General features: G+C 39.2%; 1 protein-coding gene across 1 annotated transcript in view; it reads left to right on the top strand.

Moving 5' to 3' along the window:
• The first annotated feature begins 1,395 nt into the window (after nucleotides 1-1,395).
• Nucleotides 1,396-16,813, top strand: part of robo1 (roundabout, axon guidance receptor, homolog 1 (Drosophila)) — a 227,900-nt gene continuing 212,482 nt past the window's right edge. The window contains exon 1 of the mRNA XM_026191730.2: nucleotides 1,396-1,694. The gene's annotated coding sequence lies outside the window, so the exon portion shown is untranslated. The remainder of the gene's footprint in view (nucleotides 1,695-16,813) is intronic.

The raw sequence follows: 16,813 nt of genomic DNA, 5'->3' as shown, positions 1-16,813 counted from the left end.
GTAAAAAAATAAGTAAATAAATAAGAGGAATACAAATACTGTACTGCAAAATTGCTTGGCAAGTGAATAGCTGGACAGGAGGAAAAAAGAAATGGGAGGCATAATGCATGAATTGATGGACTGATTCAAAAGGATGATGGAATACATAAATGCATCAATATAGAAATTCAATTTTAAAGCCAAATAGAATCTTTTGTCCATGCTGGTTTTCTTTTTAAAGAAGGCAGTGGGAGAAAGTTCCTCTTTAAGCACAGATTACAAACAGATGCAAATCTGAAGATTTGTAGGCTGTTTTTTTCTTCAGAAATATTAAATACACTTATAGTTGGAGACAAATGCCCGCTACACAGCTAAATTTTGGGATCTCCAGCCAGTCGGGCTGCTAGTAGAGAGCAGAATTTATCATTGTATCATTATCCAAATACAGCTTGAGGTGAGTGCTAATGAGTTAGTGCATACATTTCTTGCCTTGACAATATCATATATCTTAACTATTCAGAATGTGTGAATATATCAGTCTGTGCCAGACAACAGTAAGAATCGGGTTTGAACTCAGCTTGCAGTTTGCCCTTTTGTGTTTTTCAAAGCCATTTAAAATGTATGAGATGAGTGACGCACCTGCGAAGACTATAATTAATTGCCACACCCTCCTATTTATATTCTACTTTACCCAACGCCTTGGCGCATGTGACGTCGTGGGCGCATAAATTAAGGCTGCTGGCACTGTCCAGCTGCGCAAACATGGACCTTTACTACCTGGGGAAAGCAAACCGAACAGTCATCCCGAAGCCGCCACCACTGAATGATGCGTTTCAGGGACACAGTTTTGTGAGATAAATATGTTTGATTGGCAGCTCATTAAACTGAATCGTATCCGGGTTTTGAGCAGCTGATTGAACATACAAGTGATTTTTCAAGTGGGGTACTCGTCCTTCCAGAGCTGACTTTGCTGTTACCTGCACTTGTTACTGAGCTGAAAAAGTAGCTGTGAATTTTCAAACACTTTTTACCTGATGAATTCACTATCAAATCTCAGTTTTACCCCGACCAAAGCTTCAGTTTTCAAAACACAGCTAGGTTAAGTTCTTCCCAGTGTTTCATATAAAAAAGACAACTGTTCTCAAAATGATTCTATAAGGGAAAAAAACAACAATAGGTTATTATTCAAAAATGTCTTGAATTTCGTTTGTTTTAGAAGATGTGGCCACGAGTACCTCGAGAACCATCTATAAAGCAGGCATTTTTTTAGGAGGCTGTTTGGTTGCAGTCTTCTGACAGACACGCAGGCAGATATCGGTGCCGTTAGTTTAGCGCAGCTTTAGGACCCAGAGAGGCTGACGCGGCTGCTCCCTGCAGAAGAAGCATGAACAGATTTGAATGCGCTGGCTCTCCACCGCTACCCTAACACCACTGTACATAACGGACCGGAATTTCTCATTTTCACCCTGAAGGATAAGGTTTATCAAAGGACTCTGCATTGGTTCCAGTTTCCAATGGTTTGTTTCTAGGAAGCAGGATAACCCGCTTCCACTCAAGTCGCTCAGTTACTAGTTGTAGGCTGTCCATGTCCCTGGGTTTTGTTCACAGCTACGTGCACAGCAAATAAAAGTTTTACGGACCAGCCGGCATGGATCACCTCGGCTTTTAAGTGAAACACACACACGTGCAGCAGCCCGTCGCGTCATTTTGGAGAGGTAAGTTGAATTTCGCTGTTGTTAGTGAATAGTGCTGCGAAAAGTGCGATGACAAGCGCAGTTTGGTGAAAAATGGTGCTCTTTCTGTCGGTGCGGAGGCTTGCTGTGGACTATTGTCTGTGTGATTCATGGAGGCTAGTCTGCAGTTCTTCTGACTAAACACATTGCACAGACACACTGGTTTTCTATGCGTAAAACTGGTGCCTTTTGGTAGATTTTTCTTTATAGCGCATAAAACACGGTGATCTACTTTTACAGCAAATTTGATGTATTCGGGTACATAAAATTGTGTCGTAAAAATTAACATTTTATTTTAAAGCCATTTCCACAGCTAGTGTCATGTCGTCTTGTGATTTGACAAGTGTGTCTGTTACTTGTCAAAGCACCCTGTTGACTGATGGGCTGTCATACTCCGCCGGCGGAGCTGTCCCTTTTCTGTGGTGCTGAAACTTTCCCAACTGGCCGCGTGGCTTGTCGCATCACAGGAGAGCAGTGACAGGAATCAAGCAATGTACTCGTGTATTTTTGTTATTTCCAGGGACTGACATTTAGGATTTGAAAGGTAAACACAACTAAGCTCTTTACCGGTCTACCTGCAACATGGTTCGTACAGAGTGATGCGTGTAACTCCCACGGCACTGACTTACAGCACTGAAATCTCAACAGGGACTACAGTAAAAAGTGAGAGGGATGGAACAGGCATCATTTGAATGAACACAAAGGGAATTTAAAAAAAAAACGGAATTTAATTAAAATTGTAAAACGATCTACTTTATGCTATATATTAAGATTTAAAGCATTAAGAGTTATGGTTATGCATTATAGTCAGTTTTGAACAGTTTTTGGTCTATTTATGGACTTTGCTTGGCTGAAGGCTTGCAGCTATGTGAACTCAGATTCACTGTGAGGAGCTCCTGTCTGTGATTGCTGTTATCACTAATCTGAAGCTCTTCACATCTGAGATTTACAATATGGCTGTGAGGATTTCTGTAGACAGGTGGAGTGCCGTTGATGCTGCTGCCATGGCATTGCTTCATACAGTATTTTCTATCTCAGCTCAAGCTCCAGAGCAGACTGCCCTTTGTAATACTGTGTGAGTCTTAATAGTCTTGGCAGCATTTGGCACAGTGGCACTTTACAGACTGATTCACTTTCTCAGAGAGCTGACCAGCGTTTTCTTTTCTTTTTCTTTTTCTTTATCTTTTTCCTATTTTTGGTTTTAGTGATGGTGGTGATGAATTGGGCTGGCTGGATTTTAAAACCAATGAATGGCTTTTTTGCTATAATATAAGTCCCTCCTTGAGCATTTTTGAAGGCAAGTAAGAATTTCTGGAACTTCTCTTAAGACTTTTTTTTTTAATGTAAAAACACACATTATTATTGGAAATAATAAGATTACATATTTCTCATGCAAATTCGACTCTCCTGTTGTAATAATTTTATCAGTCTTTTTATAATACCCAATCCTACTGTGTTACTGACATTTAATTATGTTATCAATTATTCTTTTGTGTGCATTTAGCATTTGTTACATTACAAAGACAATTCATTTTTCCCAAATCCCATTTTTGCTGTAATCTTATCTCTCCCTCTTCACTGCACTTCCAGTTCACATGTCGGTATATTACCATTTTCTTTGTCGTGACAAAGAAAATGATATTACATGCATATTAAACATGCTGGATATTCCATATCACACTGCATCAAATTGATAATAATTAGGTTCAAAAATTGAGATCAGGGACAAAACAAAGAATGAGATATTAGGGACTTATTCAGAGAGAATAATAGCAGAATTTAAAATCATTTTATTTGCAGCTTACTCTTGCTTTTGTTTGTTGAATGGGTGACTTTGCCCACTGTGAACTGCTGGTCACACGTCTATGGTTGCTTCAGTAAATCTCTCTAATCCAGAGAGGCGGATCATATATGCCGTCATGGCAAATTTGGGGCTTATCAGCAGACTTGAAATTTTGTGCGTGGCAGTCAGAGCGGGACATGAAGAGATCTCATCTAACAGGATTAGGGATATTTGGAAATAAGACAGCAAAGCGGGTAATGAATAAAACATTAATACATTGTGAGTAAAACCAACAACAGTAACTAATAAAATCAGTAAAGATTCTTTGAAAGGTTTTCCTGTCACAAATCTCCAGAATTGCATTACAATATTTTGATTGTGTTTACACACTTTCACTTTCACTGTTTATAAAAAGACCTGTTCTCACTTATTAGTATTCACTGGTTAAGAAGATTGAAAGATTTCCAAAGAGTACAAGAAACCATCATTCAAAATTGCAGGTATTTCATGTATTCGAAACATTTCTGCAATAGAAAATGACAAAAAAGAAAAAACCACAACGATAACCCATTGTTAGGTGAAAATGATAGAGGAAGTAACCATTACTCTTCTTCATCTACTTTCCACCCTGAAGATGTTTGAATACCCTGAGGCTTCTGACGATTGATTTCTATTTTATTGTTTTTATTTTTCATTTCTCTGTCATACCGGATGAAATTGCTGTCCTGCAAGGTTGCTTGATTGAAAAACTCCAGTTCAGTTTAGCTCATCCCCCTCAGAGCCCCGAGGCTGTGGCTCCATCAACGGGGAGATCCCGTTCCCTCTGACACCCGACCTCACATGCAAAAGGTCGAGGGCTGCTCGCTGTCGGCAGGTCTCATCATTCCCCCATGACACGGCCATTATGGTGCCCCCTGGATGGCATGTCAGTCACCTATGGTGGCAAGTCAATTAGTCACGTCTTAAGGGAGTTAGGGTATGTTTGCTTGTTGGATTTTGTCATTCATCTGCACGTGGAGGACACGCTGGAAAGGGATTACAATTTTCCCATCACAATCAGTTAACTTACTGTATGCCACAAAACAATTAAGGACTCACATTTTTATCTTAATTCATCAAATGTTCCTCAAGTAATTGTTAAGAAAACATGTTATAAGACCAAAGTTAAGAATAAATGACTAACAAAAACAACAGAATGAGAAAAAGATGAAGGCTTTCTAGAAAAGTCAGAAATGGGATGCAGGAGATTGTGATCAAAGTTGTGGTTTAAGGTGTCTATGCTTGCCTCTCAAGGAGATTCAGTGTTGTGTGAATCAAACAGAATTTGCAGCACCACATGGAGATTTATGCTGTTAAGTACCTGGATGATTGCTTTTTTCTTAAGTCTGTCTTTACTCTGTATGTGTGTATTTTTAACAGAGGTTGCTTGTTTGCAGATGTCTCATGAATGACTCACTTTCTATTTTTTTCCACTTTTTCATCTTGGTCAAAATACAGGATTCTCAAACCACATCAATATTTTCTTTGATGAGGGCTATTATAGTTTTTCAGCTTTAATATATTTGTCTTTGCCAGGCCAGTAGTTGTATTTTTCTATGAACATACTGTCACAGAAGAGGAATTTGTTCTGTGCCCAAATCTGTAATGTCAAAGCAATGTACAGCTCCATAAAGTGTGAAATGGAAACGATTGAAAATGTGGCTGAGAGTGTATTCCATGATTTGTCTCAAGATAACTGTGCATTTGCTGCTCTAAAACTCTGAGTAAAATGGGCCACATAAAGTGTGATCTCGATCAGCAGTAGCTGGCTCTAAGACGCCCTGTTGCACACCTCAGTACAGAAAAAAGTTTTAAAAAAATGTTTAGCTGCTTGCCACTTAGTATCAAACCAAATGTATTGGGGGTAAGCCTTTGCGATAGACTGCTGTCCTATCCCTGGGTTTGTGTTGTGCAGCTGCTGTAAGCTGCTTCATGCCCCTGCATCAGGTGATAAGCTCCTGGCCCGTCAGCCTCCTCAGCATGCACAAGTTTCCCTACATAGTAAAGCTAACAGAGAAATGTAAATGCTGAGAAAAGCTTTCTGTGAATGCAAAAAAAAAAAACCCTCACTATTCACTGTCAGCCTCAAGATCCCTAACAAGACATCTGATTTTTAGACAAAAAGGTTAAAGTAAAAACAAAAGAAGTTTATTAATAAAATCCATAATATACTGTGGGTAGAAAGAGAGACAAAAAATGCTCTTTTTTGTAGTGTTCAGTGGTGGCTTATGTTGTTAAATGTCATGTGGTTTCTGGTGTTGCTTATATTCAAAAAAGTTTAATTGTTAAAATGTTGACAAGTGCTTTGTTAGTTCTTCTTCAGTTTAGAAGTGTTGAACAGAAAAGTTGTTGTTCTCTGTTGTTTAACATCAAAAGTGAATGAAGTTGTGCATTTTTGCATTCACAGGCCACATAAGAGCTTTTTTTCTTCTGTCCAAAAGTTAAAAAAGTACAATAATCATATTTAAAGATTAAAGTTCGTATTAAGGTAGTACCATTTAAAATGGGATAATATTACCAGTTTTTTAGATTGCTGTTGTCATGACAGCACCCCCTGTTAGTACTTCTAACTAGATTGGCAGATCTGTGCAGTCTGTCAGTGTAATGGTTTACATCTTGGAGTCTACACGGATCTGAGGTCAACACAAACCTACTCCTCGCTGTGGGTTTTGACAGCAACTTTCTCATTTTCCATCCTCGTGACTATACCCTTCCAACAGAAACAGGATGCTTCTCCTTTTTATAATCTGGGACCAACTTAAGGGCGCTGGAGTTGCTGACACAGCAGGAGGGAATTAATGCTAATGTTAGAAAGCTAACTTATCCAGTTCTCAATCCTTTCTTCATAGTGAGGGTTAGCTATCGAGAAGTCTACCATGCTGGCTGCTATTTCTGAGAGGAACACGTTCCTAGAATAGCACAAGTCCCCCATATGCTGAAGGTTGGAAATGTCAAATAAGCAGCTATGTGTTGTTGCAACGCTTGAAAACTCACTCTATTACTGCTTAAAGACCATACAGAGGATGTACAGTCAGATACTTAGCGCTATGACATTTACTAACAATACTAGTGCACAAATGTCAGTCAACTGCTGACATTATCCTTCTCAGGAAAATGTACACAATAGTTCTAGTGTCATCTCAGTTTATGTTTTCTTGTGAAGAATTCAAATGAAATGTGAAAAAAATAGTTTTAAGTCTTATTCTTCTCCTTCTTTCATTTCCCAAGGCCTATCATCTGCCTCTGAAAAAAATTTTTTTTAAGTGTTACCTTTGAATTACTGCACTTACATATTCAGCTTTTACCCAAGGGTTAGGAATAAGAATTCAGTTTTCTTCCCTGCCATATCTTATATCTTGATTTTTCTCCTCTAGCTCATTGGAGTATGCCTACTTTGCGATAAAACTCAATATTAGTGTCTTGACATCTCCTACATCACTGGCACCCACACTAGCCAGTATCTGGCAGGATATCTGTGGTTTATTATTTTGTGTTTTTCTTGCTATAATGTGCTGCATTATTTAACAGGTTTTAAAGTCATAAAACAGCTTGGGTCCCAGCGGGAGGCACTGAGCTGTACTTGGGGTGTTTTTTCATTTCTGGGGATTTTTAAAGCGTCTTTTGATTTTGGGGGACTGTCCTGTGCCTGGACACAGTTTGAAATGTGGGGTGGAGGCAGAAAGGGGCTGCTGAATATCACATTTTTTTTCTTATCAGAAGGTTGTCCTCCCCCTTTTTTTTTCCTTTTCTGCCTTAGCTCTACCTTCTTCCTTTCATGTGCCTCTGATATCACGGTCAGCTGCAGTAACTGCTCCACTGCTTCTTGGGATGAGAATGCCTCAGTCCCTCAATCTCCATATTACCCAAAGCACACTTAATGAATAAAGTGCCTTTTACTGTGCGACATTGGACTGAGTGGAGAGCACAAAAACCAAGGCAAGGTCACTTCTGCAGTGTGTTCTTGTTAACTCAAATTCTGAATGCCAGCTGTTATTTGCATGCATTTGTTTGTCTCACGCAGTTTCTTTAAACATAGTGGCCAAGTTCTGCATACTCAGCAGTGGCTCATTGTTTGATGTCAATACCCAATTCCAAATGGGATGAGAAAGAGTACACAGTTGCCTGGTGTGTATTGTCTGTCAGTCTCTCAGTTGTCTGTGCTGCTCTAAATTTGCAACAAAGTCAAATGTACCCTGTGTATGTGTGCACATTCATTTGCATTATTTGTGTGTAATAACATCCACTCCCAAATATGAATCTGAATAATCAGTTAGCAGTGCAAATGTGCACAGCTTTTTTGTTTTTAATGTGTGCATGTGCCGGCTGAGGTGTATGCAGCCACTGGGATTAGTGGTAACCCATAACGTAGGCCAGGTCATCAGTAAGGAGCACATCATCTTGTCTCAGCTCCCCACAGAGACAAAGGCAGTAGATACCCCCTTTGTAGCAGCTGGGAACAAAGCACTAAATGTGCAGACTTGCATTAATGCAGGTAGATTAAAAAAAGATATATGGATTAATCAGCGCAATAGATATATTGAAATGTTCTCTCTCGTAGCCGACTCCGATCAATGGCCATTATGCTACTTGGATACATGTGTAAAGAGTCCCTTTCTCCCTGTCTGTGTACACATTTTGCAATAGTTTCTTTGCTTAATGATGGGTTGGTGTGGCCCTGTGGACATCGTTTGTCCCCTTTAATTACCTGGAGGTAGAGATTGTTATTCATGGTAAGGGACGGGGGAATAGTTGTCTGTACGCCCCCCCTCCCTGAGGCCTGCTGCTCTGAGCATTGATGTGGGAGGATGTGCAGAAAACAGATGCTACCCCATGATTTCTGAGTGTTTGTACTAATGATGAGCATCACTAGTCTATCTTTCAACCCTTTAATGGAGGTTCAGCTTGATTTAAAGTCAGATTTTATGGATGGAGCAGTAGTTTCTAGTCTTTCTCATAACCAAGGGCTGCGCTGCAGCTTTTAGACAGCGATACTGTATTTTTTTTTACTTTGCCTTGTCCTTTAGAGGTTGATGTAAAGACAGCTTTATGTCAGATCTGGTACTGCTTGTTTTTGAGGCAAACCAGCAAATTTGTCCCATTCACTGCGAGCCGTGTCTACCTCGATCTTCTTTCAGCCAGACAGCCATTGATCACTGTTCATTTTAGTGCAATGTGAAAATTAACTTGCAGAGACTCAAAATTATTCTGCGATAGGTAATCAATTACATTTTTCAGCTATATGCCATCTCTTATTGTTAGGCTCAATTGCACTTTGAGAACTCGGTTTGTTGTTGCATGCAAGGATGGAAAGACATTTTGGACTTTAGAGTTGGCTAATACTGCACTGACAGACTCTGATGCCCTTAAAGCAACCCCAGGAAACAAAATTTTGTAGCGTTCCAGCAAATTTGATGATTTCTTGGATTTGGATAGCTGATGTCACTCAGGTTTCCGACACAATTAGGTAATCTGGACTGAAAATGAGGGTAACAACTACATCGTCTATTATATACCGCTACAAAGCACAGTTTATACCTTTTACCTCTATTTACTTCATTATCTGAATATTATCAACAAGGCTCATTTGGGCACTCCAGTTTTGGATATGAATACTGTTCATTTGAATATTCATATTATTGGGAAGGCTGGTAGATATTTCTTCCTCCTTGTCTTGTGTGTGAGTCTCTATCCCGCTTGTATTTAAGTGTTGGGCTGGATATGTCCCAAAGGCTGGCTCTAATTCCCTGTGGTGTCCATCAGACCCCTGTCCCTCGAAGCTCTGACAGAAGGAGCTATTATTTTCTCATCGCCCTGGTGGCCTATGTCCCCTGGGAGACGCGTCACCACGTGACTGACAGTTCCGTAAACACAGCCCTGGGGTGACTGAGTGAGAGCTCACTGCAGCGACACCAGCGTCCCGCCTCTCTCCCTCTTCCTCTTCCTCTCTCTCTTTCTCCAGACTTCTCATCTCTGTGTGTCTATCTGTCATGACCTGGTCCACCCTCGGCCTCCCTACTCCACCTCTTCCCATTACCCTCACCTGACGCTCAGGGTCAGAAGCCACCTGTGTTGAGGCGAGTTTATTGCTAACCTTGCTGCACCCTTTCCACCAGCTGACCATGAAACAACCCCCACCCCAAACAGCCTAATACCTTTGTCATCTATGATATTCAACACATTTTCAATATTTTTAGGTGCACTCTATTAGTTCCTTTAATGCAGTATCATAACAACATGGCACAGATTGCATGGGCTGGTGCAGCTCCACTGTGTATGTGTCAGTAGGTCTAACTCCGATGTAACTAAGACAGATGACTATGTCAAGGTTGTTTCCCCACAGGGCTGGGAGAGTAGTTCTCCTCCCAAGCTGCTCCGCTCCCTCCACTTTTCAGGTTTCACTGGGGCCTCACAGCTTATTGTAATGACCTGATGTAGATTCAGAATCAGCAGCCCGGGACATCCATCTACATCAGGGTGCAGGAGACAGGAATACCCTCCAAGTCTGTCTGCGAGCTTGAGTGTGTGTGTGTGTGTGTTTATGTTTGTCCCTTCATGTCTGTTCACATAAGAACAGCGTTTTTGTTCCTGAACTAGGTCTAGGAGATATGGGCATAAAATTCCTACTGGAGTTTTTACACTGAATGGTGCTAGATGATATTTTCCACAGAGTGGGCTAGCTGTTCATTTGCAAGTCAAAGCATTATGTGAGATGTCAGAAGCACATCTATTACAACCAAAAACTGTGATTTAGAAAAAAAATGTGATGACATACTTAAAAGCAGTCAGGAGCCAATGCACATTTTTGAGAAACTTAATAAGATCATTTTTCATATTCTGTTATAATATTTTAAATGTAACTGTTTCACTGGGTATACTGATTTTACTCAGTTGGGGTTTTTACCCAGCAGTCAAACATTCTTTTCCAACAGAGGACTCAAAGCTGTTAAGTCGCTTTCTTCAAAGCCACCAGAATCCATTGACAAGAATAGTAATTTCACCTAGAAGAACAATGGAGTTGCTCATCTACAGATGTCTCAAACCATTAGTTTGAGGTATTGTGAGCCTTTTGGAAGGGTTCATTTTGATCCACCTAATGTGTTCTAGCACCAGAGTTGCACAGCGCAAGATAAGCATACTTTCACTTTGACTGGCGTGAAAATGAGCTATTTTTTTTTATTAAGTTATTCAGTCTCTTGCTCTTCTCAGTTACCACTTACACCACCTGAATGCAACAATGGCCTCTTGTTTTGGTCGTAAAACTTTTAAGTTCTTCTTTTAATATTTGTTGGAGATATTTATGATATTGTGAACATATAATGTTTAGCTACTGAGTATGCCCGAATGCCTCAATCCAAGAGTAATGCAGTTGGGTATTTTAGAAGACACTTTCTATGCGCTAGGCTTTTGTGCTGCATTACCTTTTACTGCTAAAACTGAATGTCAAATATCTGCCAATTTTAAGAAAAAGACTATAGTTCAGTAGAGTACTATTTTATTATTGATCATGAATTTTGAATCAGCTGCTGCAGCTGGACGCAACTTCTATTCTATTTAACGTTATCTATTAAACATTAAATAATAATTAGTTTTTGGCATCTCCCATTGCATAAGGGGATTATAGGTTATGAATGTTTTTACCCTGAAAGTTTATGAACATTTTCTAGCTATGATTTAAGTGATGATTTATCCTTTTAAGAAGTTTAGCATTCACACGTGACTTCTGACTTCTTCTTATCACTTTATCTTTAACAGACTTAAATTTTTTAATTCTGAAACTTGGTCAATGTCACATTTAGCATGGCTATCACTTTTACACCGCTCCCTGGAAGTTCTGTTCCAACCTGTGTGCTCTATGACTTTACAACAAACCTATAACTTGTGCAAAGGGCAAACAGTTAATTCTTTTTTATATCCAAATTTCAAGTGAAGGATCATCTCTGGTGATGAAAGGCATGTCTCCGGCTTTGACTGAGCAATTTTCTGTAGTTTTTTATTTGAAGAGTCCACAGTTTTCTAGCCTAAAGGCAACATGTCAGGTGAAGAGCAAAACCAGAAGCATGCTCAATTTATTTTATTTTTTTTAAAGATTCATCAGGTTGTACACTGTGAATTCGTCCCCGAAGGTAAGACTGGCAGAGCTGACTTGTACAATAACATACTGTGGTGCCTGAGGGAGAACATTCAGAGGAAACGATCAGAACAGCAGTGCGTCCCATCTCATGCCAGCTCAGAATGCATTGAAAACGCATTTTTTGCTCTTGAATTTTTTGCTCAAACAAACACAATCTTTCCTGAACACCTGGACCACTCTCCAGATTTGGCAGCCCCACAGCCTCGCCCACTTCCTGAAAATCAAAATCAAGTTGAAAGATTGCTGTTTTGGTACACTGGAGAGGATCCAATGCCCATTGCAGAAGGACAAGTTCAAGGGGACAAAAATAAATAACTCAGTGAAAACAGTTACCAAGCGCATGAGACAACTGATCGCCAACAGCAAAATCTAAATCAGGTAAGGTTTTATATTTTTATGGTTCTGTCCTCAGAACATTTTGATCACATCTTTTATATAACTCTCCTCATCCAAAATTTAAGGACATTGTTCAGTCAAGATTCCCCAAACTATATTTCACATTCTTTATGCCAGGCTTCTATAAAGCATATTATAAACGTTCTTTTAATAAATAGTCATAATTGTAAGGTGGGTTAGAGCAGGCAGTATTTCACCAAAGTGTAAATATTTTATCACCTTCTTTTTTCAGATTAAGTCTGGGAGATGATAGTGTAGTGTTTAAAAGTCATGTTTGATGCTTTAACTACCTGCACTGTTTCCACTACACTGGAACATTTACAATGATGTAAGTCCATTGTTCCTATAGGAAATAAATATATAAGTTAATAGAGAGTCAAGCCATAAAATAAAGAGACACTCAACCCCTGCCCTTTCTCTGCAAATCTTTTTTTTCTGCTCCACATCTGAAAACCGTCTCGCACCTATTGGCCAATTGCCCTCCTTGCCTGCAGTTACATAAATACATTCTAAATGAGTAATTTTATAAGTAAGCCTGTTTTGGCAGATAAATATGTTTGTTTTTAGCATTTAATGCCGGAAACAATTAGCCTGATTCTGTCTGAAGATAACAAAAGAAATACACATGCTACACTAAACAGAACTTATGTCCAATATATTAGATACAACTGACATGAAGGCAATTGTAACTTGTAACAAACCTTGACACAGATGTCTACTTCAGGCTACAGTTAACACAGGCTCACCAAAATTGGGCAACAGAAGATTGAAAAAGGCTGCCTGATCTGATGCGTCTCAATTTCAGGTGCCACATCCCACTGGTAGGGTCAGACTTTGGTGTAAGCAGCATGAAAGAATGGATTCACGCTGCCTTGTATCAATGTTTCTTCCTCAGCTTGTAATGAGTGGGGGATATTTTCTTGGCAGACTTTGAGCCCCTGAGTACCAAATGAGCATCATTTAAACACCACAACCTACCTGAGTATTGTTGCTGAATATTGTCCATCCCTTTATGACAGCACTGTACCCATCAACTCGTGGCTGCTTCCAGCGAAATAATGTGCCATGTCACAAAAGGTGGTCCAAACCAATACTTACAAGGTGAGGTGTAACTAATACATTTCCCCAGTGTCTAAGATTAGCAGCTGGCAACCAATTTAAATTTAATGTGTGGGACCTGGTTTTAGAAAAATGACCTGCTGATAGAAAGGGGTGAAAACTTGTTCATTTGTTGATGGCATTGTGGAGTTAAGTGGAGATTATTTTTTTTGTATTGTTACGTATTTTTAATTACGTATAATTCATCAGGAAGCATTCACTTTCTGCAGGAGACAATTTTAAAGAGTCTCATATTTCTCACTTTTCATTCAGTTTAATTCATCTTTAAAAAAAAGAAAGTGCCAAATCATGAGTCATCTTCTGGCACTTCATAGAATAACATTAACACAATAATTCACCCTTGAGCAGGGACTTGAAGACAGTGTACCTCAAACAGTTTAGGTTAGGAAAGAATGTGGGGGGGACACACATGAACAATGAGAGCTAAATGGCTTTGTGTGACAGAGAAAGGAGATTTAAGGACTGACTGTTTAGATCACAACCATAGTCAGTATATGTTTAACACCCCAGATCTGAGGTGATATTGATCTTCCCAATTGCCTTCAGAAAGAAAACTTTTAAAAAAGTTGACCAAGAAAGAGTTTTTACTACTTTTAAAAACCCATGTTCTGTCCATATCGTAATTCTCTCTTGACAGCCTATTAATGGAACTTGAGATGCATTTTAAATGAATTCTTTTGATGTCTCTGTCCTTGTATGCACTCAAATGATAAAATACACTGGAGATGTAGGTGTGTGCCAGCATGTGTTTCTGTAGGTGTCTGATTTAGTAGAGCAGGTGATACCTACACTTGAGAGGACGAGGCTAATACTAACAAGGGCAACATTTAAAGAGCTTGTGTTTTTAGCACTTTCAGATTTAATACCCTGCCCTATCAACAAATTAACACTGGCACTTTTCTTTCAAATTTAAAGTACCATCCGTAACAAAGCAGGCCTGCTAACATTGCAATACTGTTATAAGAGACTTTATGTTAATGCAGCTTTGCAGAGCATGTAAGTGCAAAGTGAACTCTGAGTAGTGGGAAAGTCAATGAATATTCAGCTCAGTCTTCTTTCTATTTGACTGCCACTGTAAAGATAAATGAAGAGGCATGAATCTGATTTTGTCAGTTATTTTCATAACCTGACTCTAAGGTAGGACTCTGTAATTGCCAGTTTGATTTACCTGGTAGTGTCACTTTGTGGAGAAAAAGACAAAAAGTTTGAAACAGAAAAAGCATATTTTGACAAAAGAAGAGTCTGTTAAGCATTTCTCTGAGCACATTACATTTACCAGATGCTTGTGGAAAAACCTCAAAAACAAGAGAAACAAAGTTTTTGTCCACTTTGACCCTCTGTTTTAATTGGCTAAGGGAAAAGGAGGCTGGGATCACTGCCTGTCAGTGTGTGAATACTCTAATTAACTAGAACCTTGGAGCATTGTAATCTCTGGATTTTGGAGTATCATAATGCATTAACTTTAATTAAGCTTGTGAGCTACGTGAGCTAATTAGATGAATGTGCTTATTTGTAATCTGGATAATATGAATACATTTTACACAAACTGAAATCAGTCAGTCTTGCTAATTACAGTGTGTGTGATAGCTCTAATTGGGTACTGTGTGCCTGCCTGTCGACGATACACTCTCTGTTGTTACTATCTGTGCACCCGGCTTAGGCTAATGTGTTGAAATCCTCATGGAGAGATGATGTGCTCGGCTGAAGGCTGACAGTCCCAAGGAGAAAGGCTCACCATGTCGGAGCCTTGTTGAACCACGTACATGTTCAGGACCACTGCTCCTGTCTGTCAGCAACAAGGCAGTGCAAACCCACTGTGTTCTCATTATCTACCTGATTTTTCCTCTCTTTCCTGCTCTGTGGCAGTCGTTGCAGCTGCTGCTGTTTATCCCTGTATAGTTTTCATGTCTCATATCACACATTTGATCTTTGTCTGCTGTTTGCTGGAGCATGAAAGTCTACCACTATGAATTGTCAGGGCCAGTGGTTTGAATGTTGAAAGGGGAGGAATGAACTGTATCCATTTCACAGCTGGTCCATTTTAAAGATGGATTTACAGTATCAGTTTCTTGAGATCGGGGCCGTCTTGTAATCATTATGACTTATAAACATTAGAATCATCTGTTTTGCCTTCAAAACTGCTTTAATTCTCCATAGCATAGATTCAACAAGGTGCTGGAAACATTACAGCATGTACAGTAACAACCTCACACCGACCTGTATAGATGAAAGGTTCCATAGTATACAATGAACTAAATGTCACATTTAAGAAAGCAGTTTAAGATGGTCTGAGTTTTGTGACATGACATGTTATCCTGCTGGAAACAGCCATCAGAATATGGGTTCACTATGATCATTGAGGGATGGGTGGTCTGTTGTCACTAATACTAAGGAATCAAAATGTGCCAAAAATATCCCTCATACTGTTATACCACTAACTCCAGCCTTAGCCCTTTATAGATGGTAGGACGTGTCCATACTTTCATGTCTTTTACACCAGATTCAGACCCTGTGATCAAAATGTGGCACTATAAATGGAGTCTTGTCAGAACAGGAAACACTTTTCCAATCTTCTATTGCCCAATTTGTGGGGGAGCGCATTTAAATTGTATTCTCATTTTCCTGTGCTTAGCTGGTAGGAATGGCGCCTGGTGTGGTTGGTGTAGCCCAGCTGTTTCAAGGTTTGTGCTGCTGTTTTTTTTATGTAATTCATTTAACCTTTATTTATACGGGTAGTCCCATTGAGACTCAATGTCAATGTCAGAGATGCTTTTCTGCATACTCTGTTTGCAACAAGTGTTACTGTTGTCTTCCCATTAATCAAATCTTATCTGACCTCTCACCTCAACAAGATATTTTTGCCAAGAGAATTGCTGCCAGTTGGATATTTTCTCTTTTTCAGACCATTTTCTGTAAACCCTAGGTGGTTGTGTCATTGAATTCCAGTAAATCAGCAGTTCCTGTAATATTCCAACCAGTCATTCTGGCATCAAAAATATGCTACATTTAAAGTCACTTAAATCATCTTTCTCCCCCAACATTCTGCCCTTTACTGTGATAAGCTGACCTGGATGAATGAAGGTTCCATAGCACCATGTTTTGTCTTTATGTAATCTTTTAATAAAAGACATACTCGACTGTTCAAGCTATAATTTGCATGGAATCTTCTGACTGTATTCTGTGACAACGGTGCGTGGATAATATGTTGCTATAAATGAATCTGTGATTATCTTTATTGTCCGTCAAAAGCCAAGCAAACTACTGTTACCCTGTATCGTCATTAGAGACCTTTTATTAAGGCGAATTAAAAACCTACAAAGACCTACAAAGTTTGTGTAGCTCGATTTATTTCAGATTTCCACAATATGCTCAGTTTTTAATTCAGCAGATCATCGTACTCAAGTTTACATCCCTAAAACCACTATGTTGCTGCCATGTGATTGGATAAACATAGAAACTGATAGTAATGAAGTGCAAATACTTTCTTACTTTAAGCAGAATTTTCAGTAGCTATACTTGAATATTTGCTTTTTTCTCAACTTTTAACTTTTATTATCTACATTTTAACACAAATTTAGGTACTTTCTCAGTACTAATTTCTGTACTTACATTTTCATAACATGCTTATTGTCT

This window comes from Astatotilapia calliptera, chromosome 14 (genome assembly GCF_964374335.1).
Source record: "Astatotilapia calliptera chromosome 14, fAstCal68.1, whole genome shotgun sequence".
NCBI classification, from domain to species: Eukaryota; Metazoa; Chordata; class Actinopteri; order Cichliformes; family Cichlidae; genus Astatotilapia; species Astatotilapia calliptera.
The sequence above is the reverse complement of the archived record's forward strand: the minus strand, read 5'-3'. Positions and strand labels throughout refer to the sequence as shown.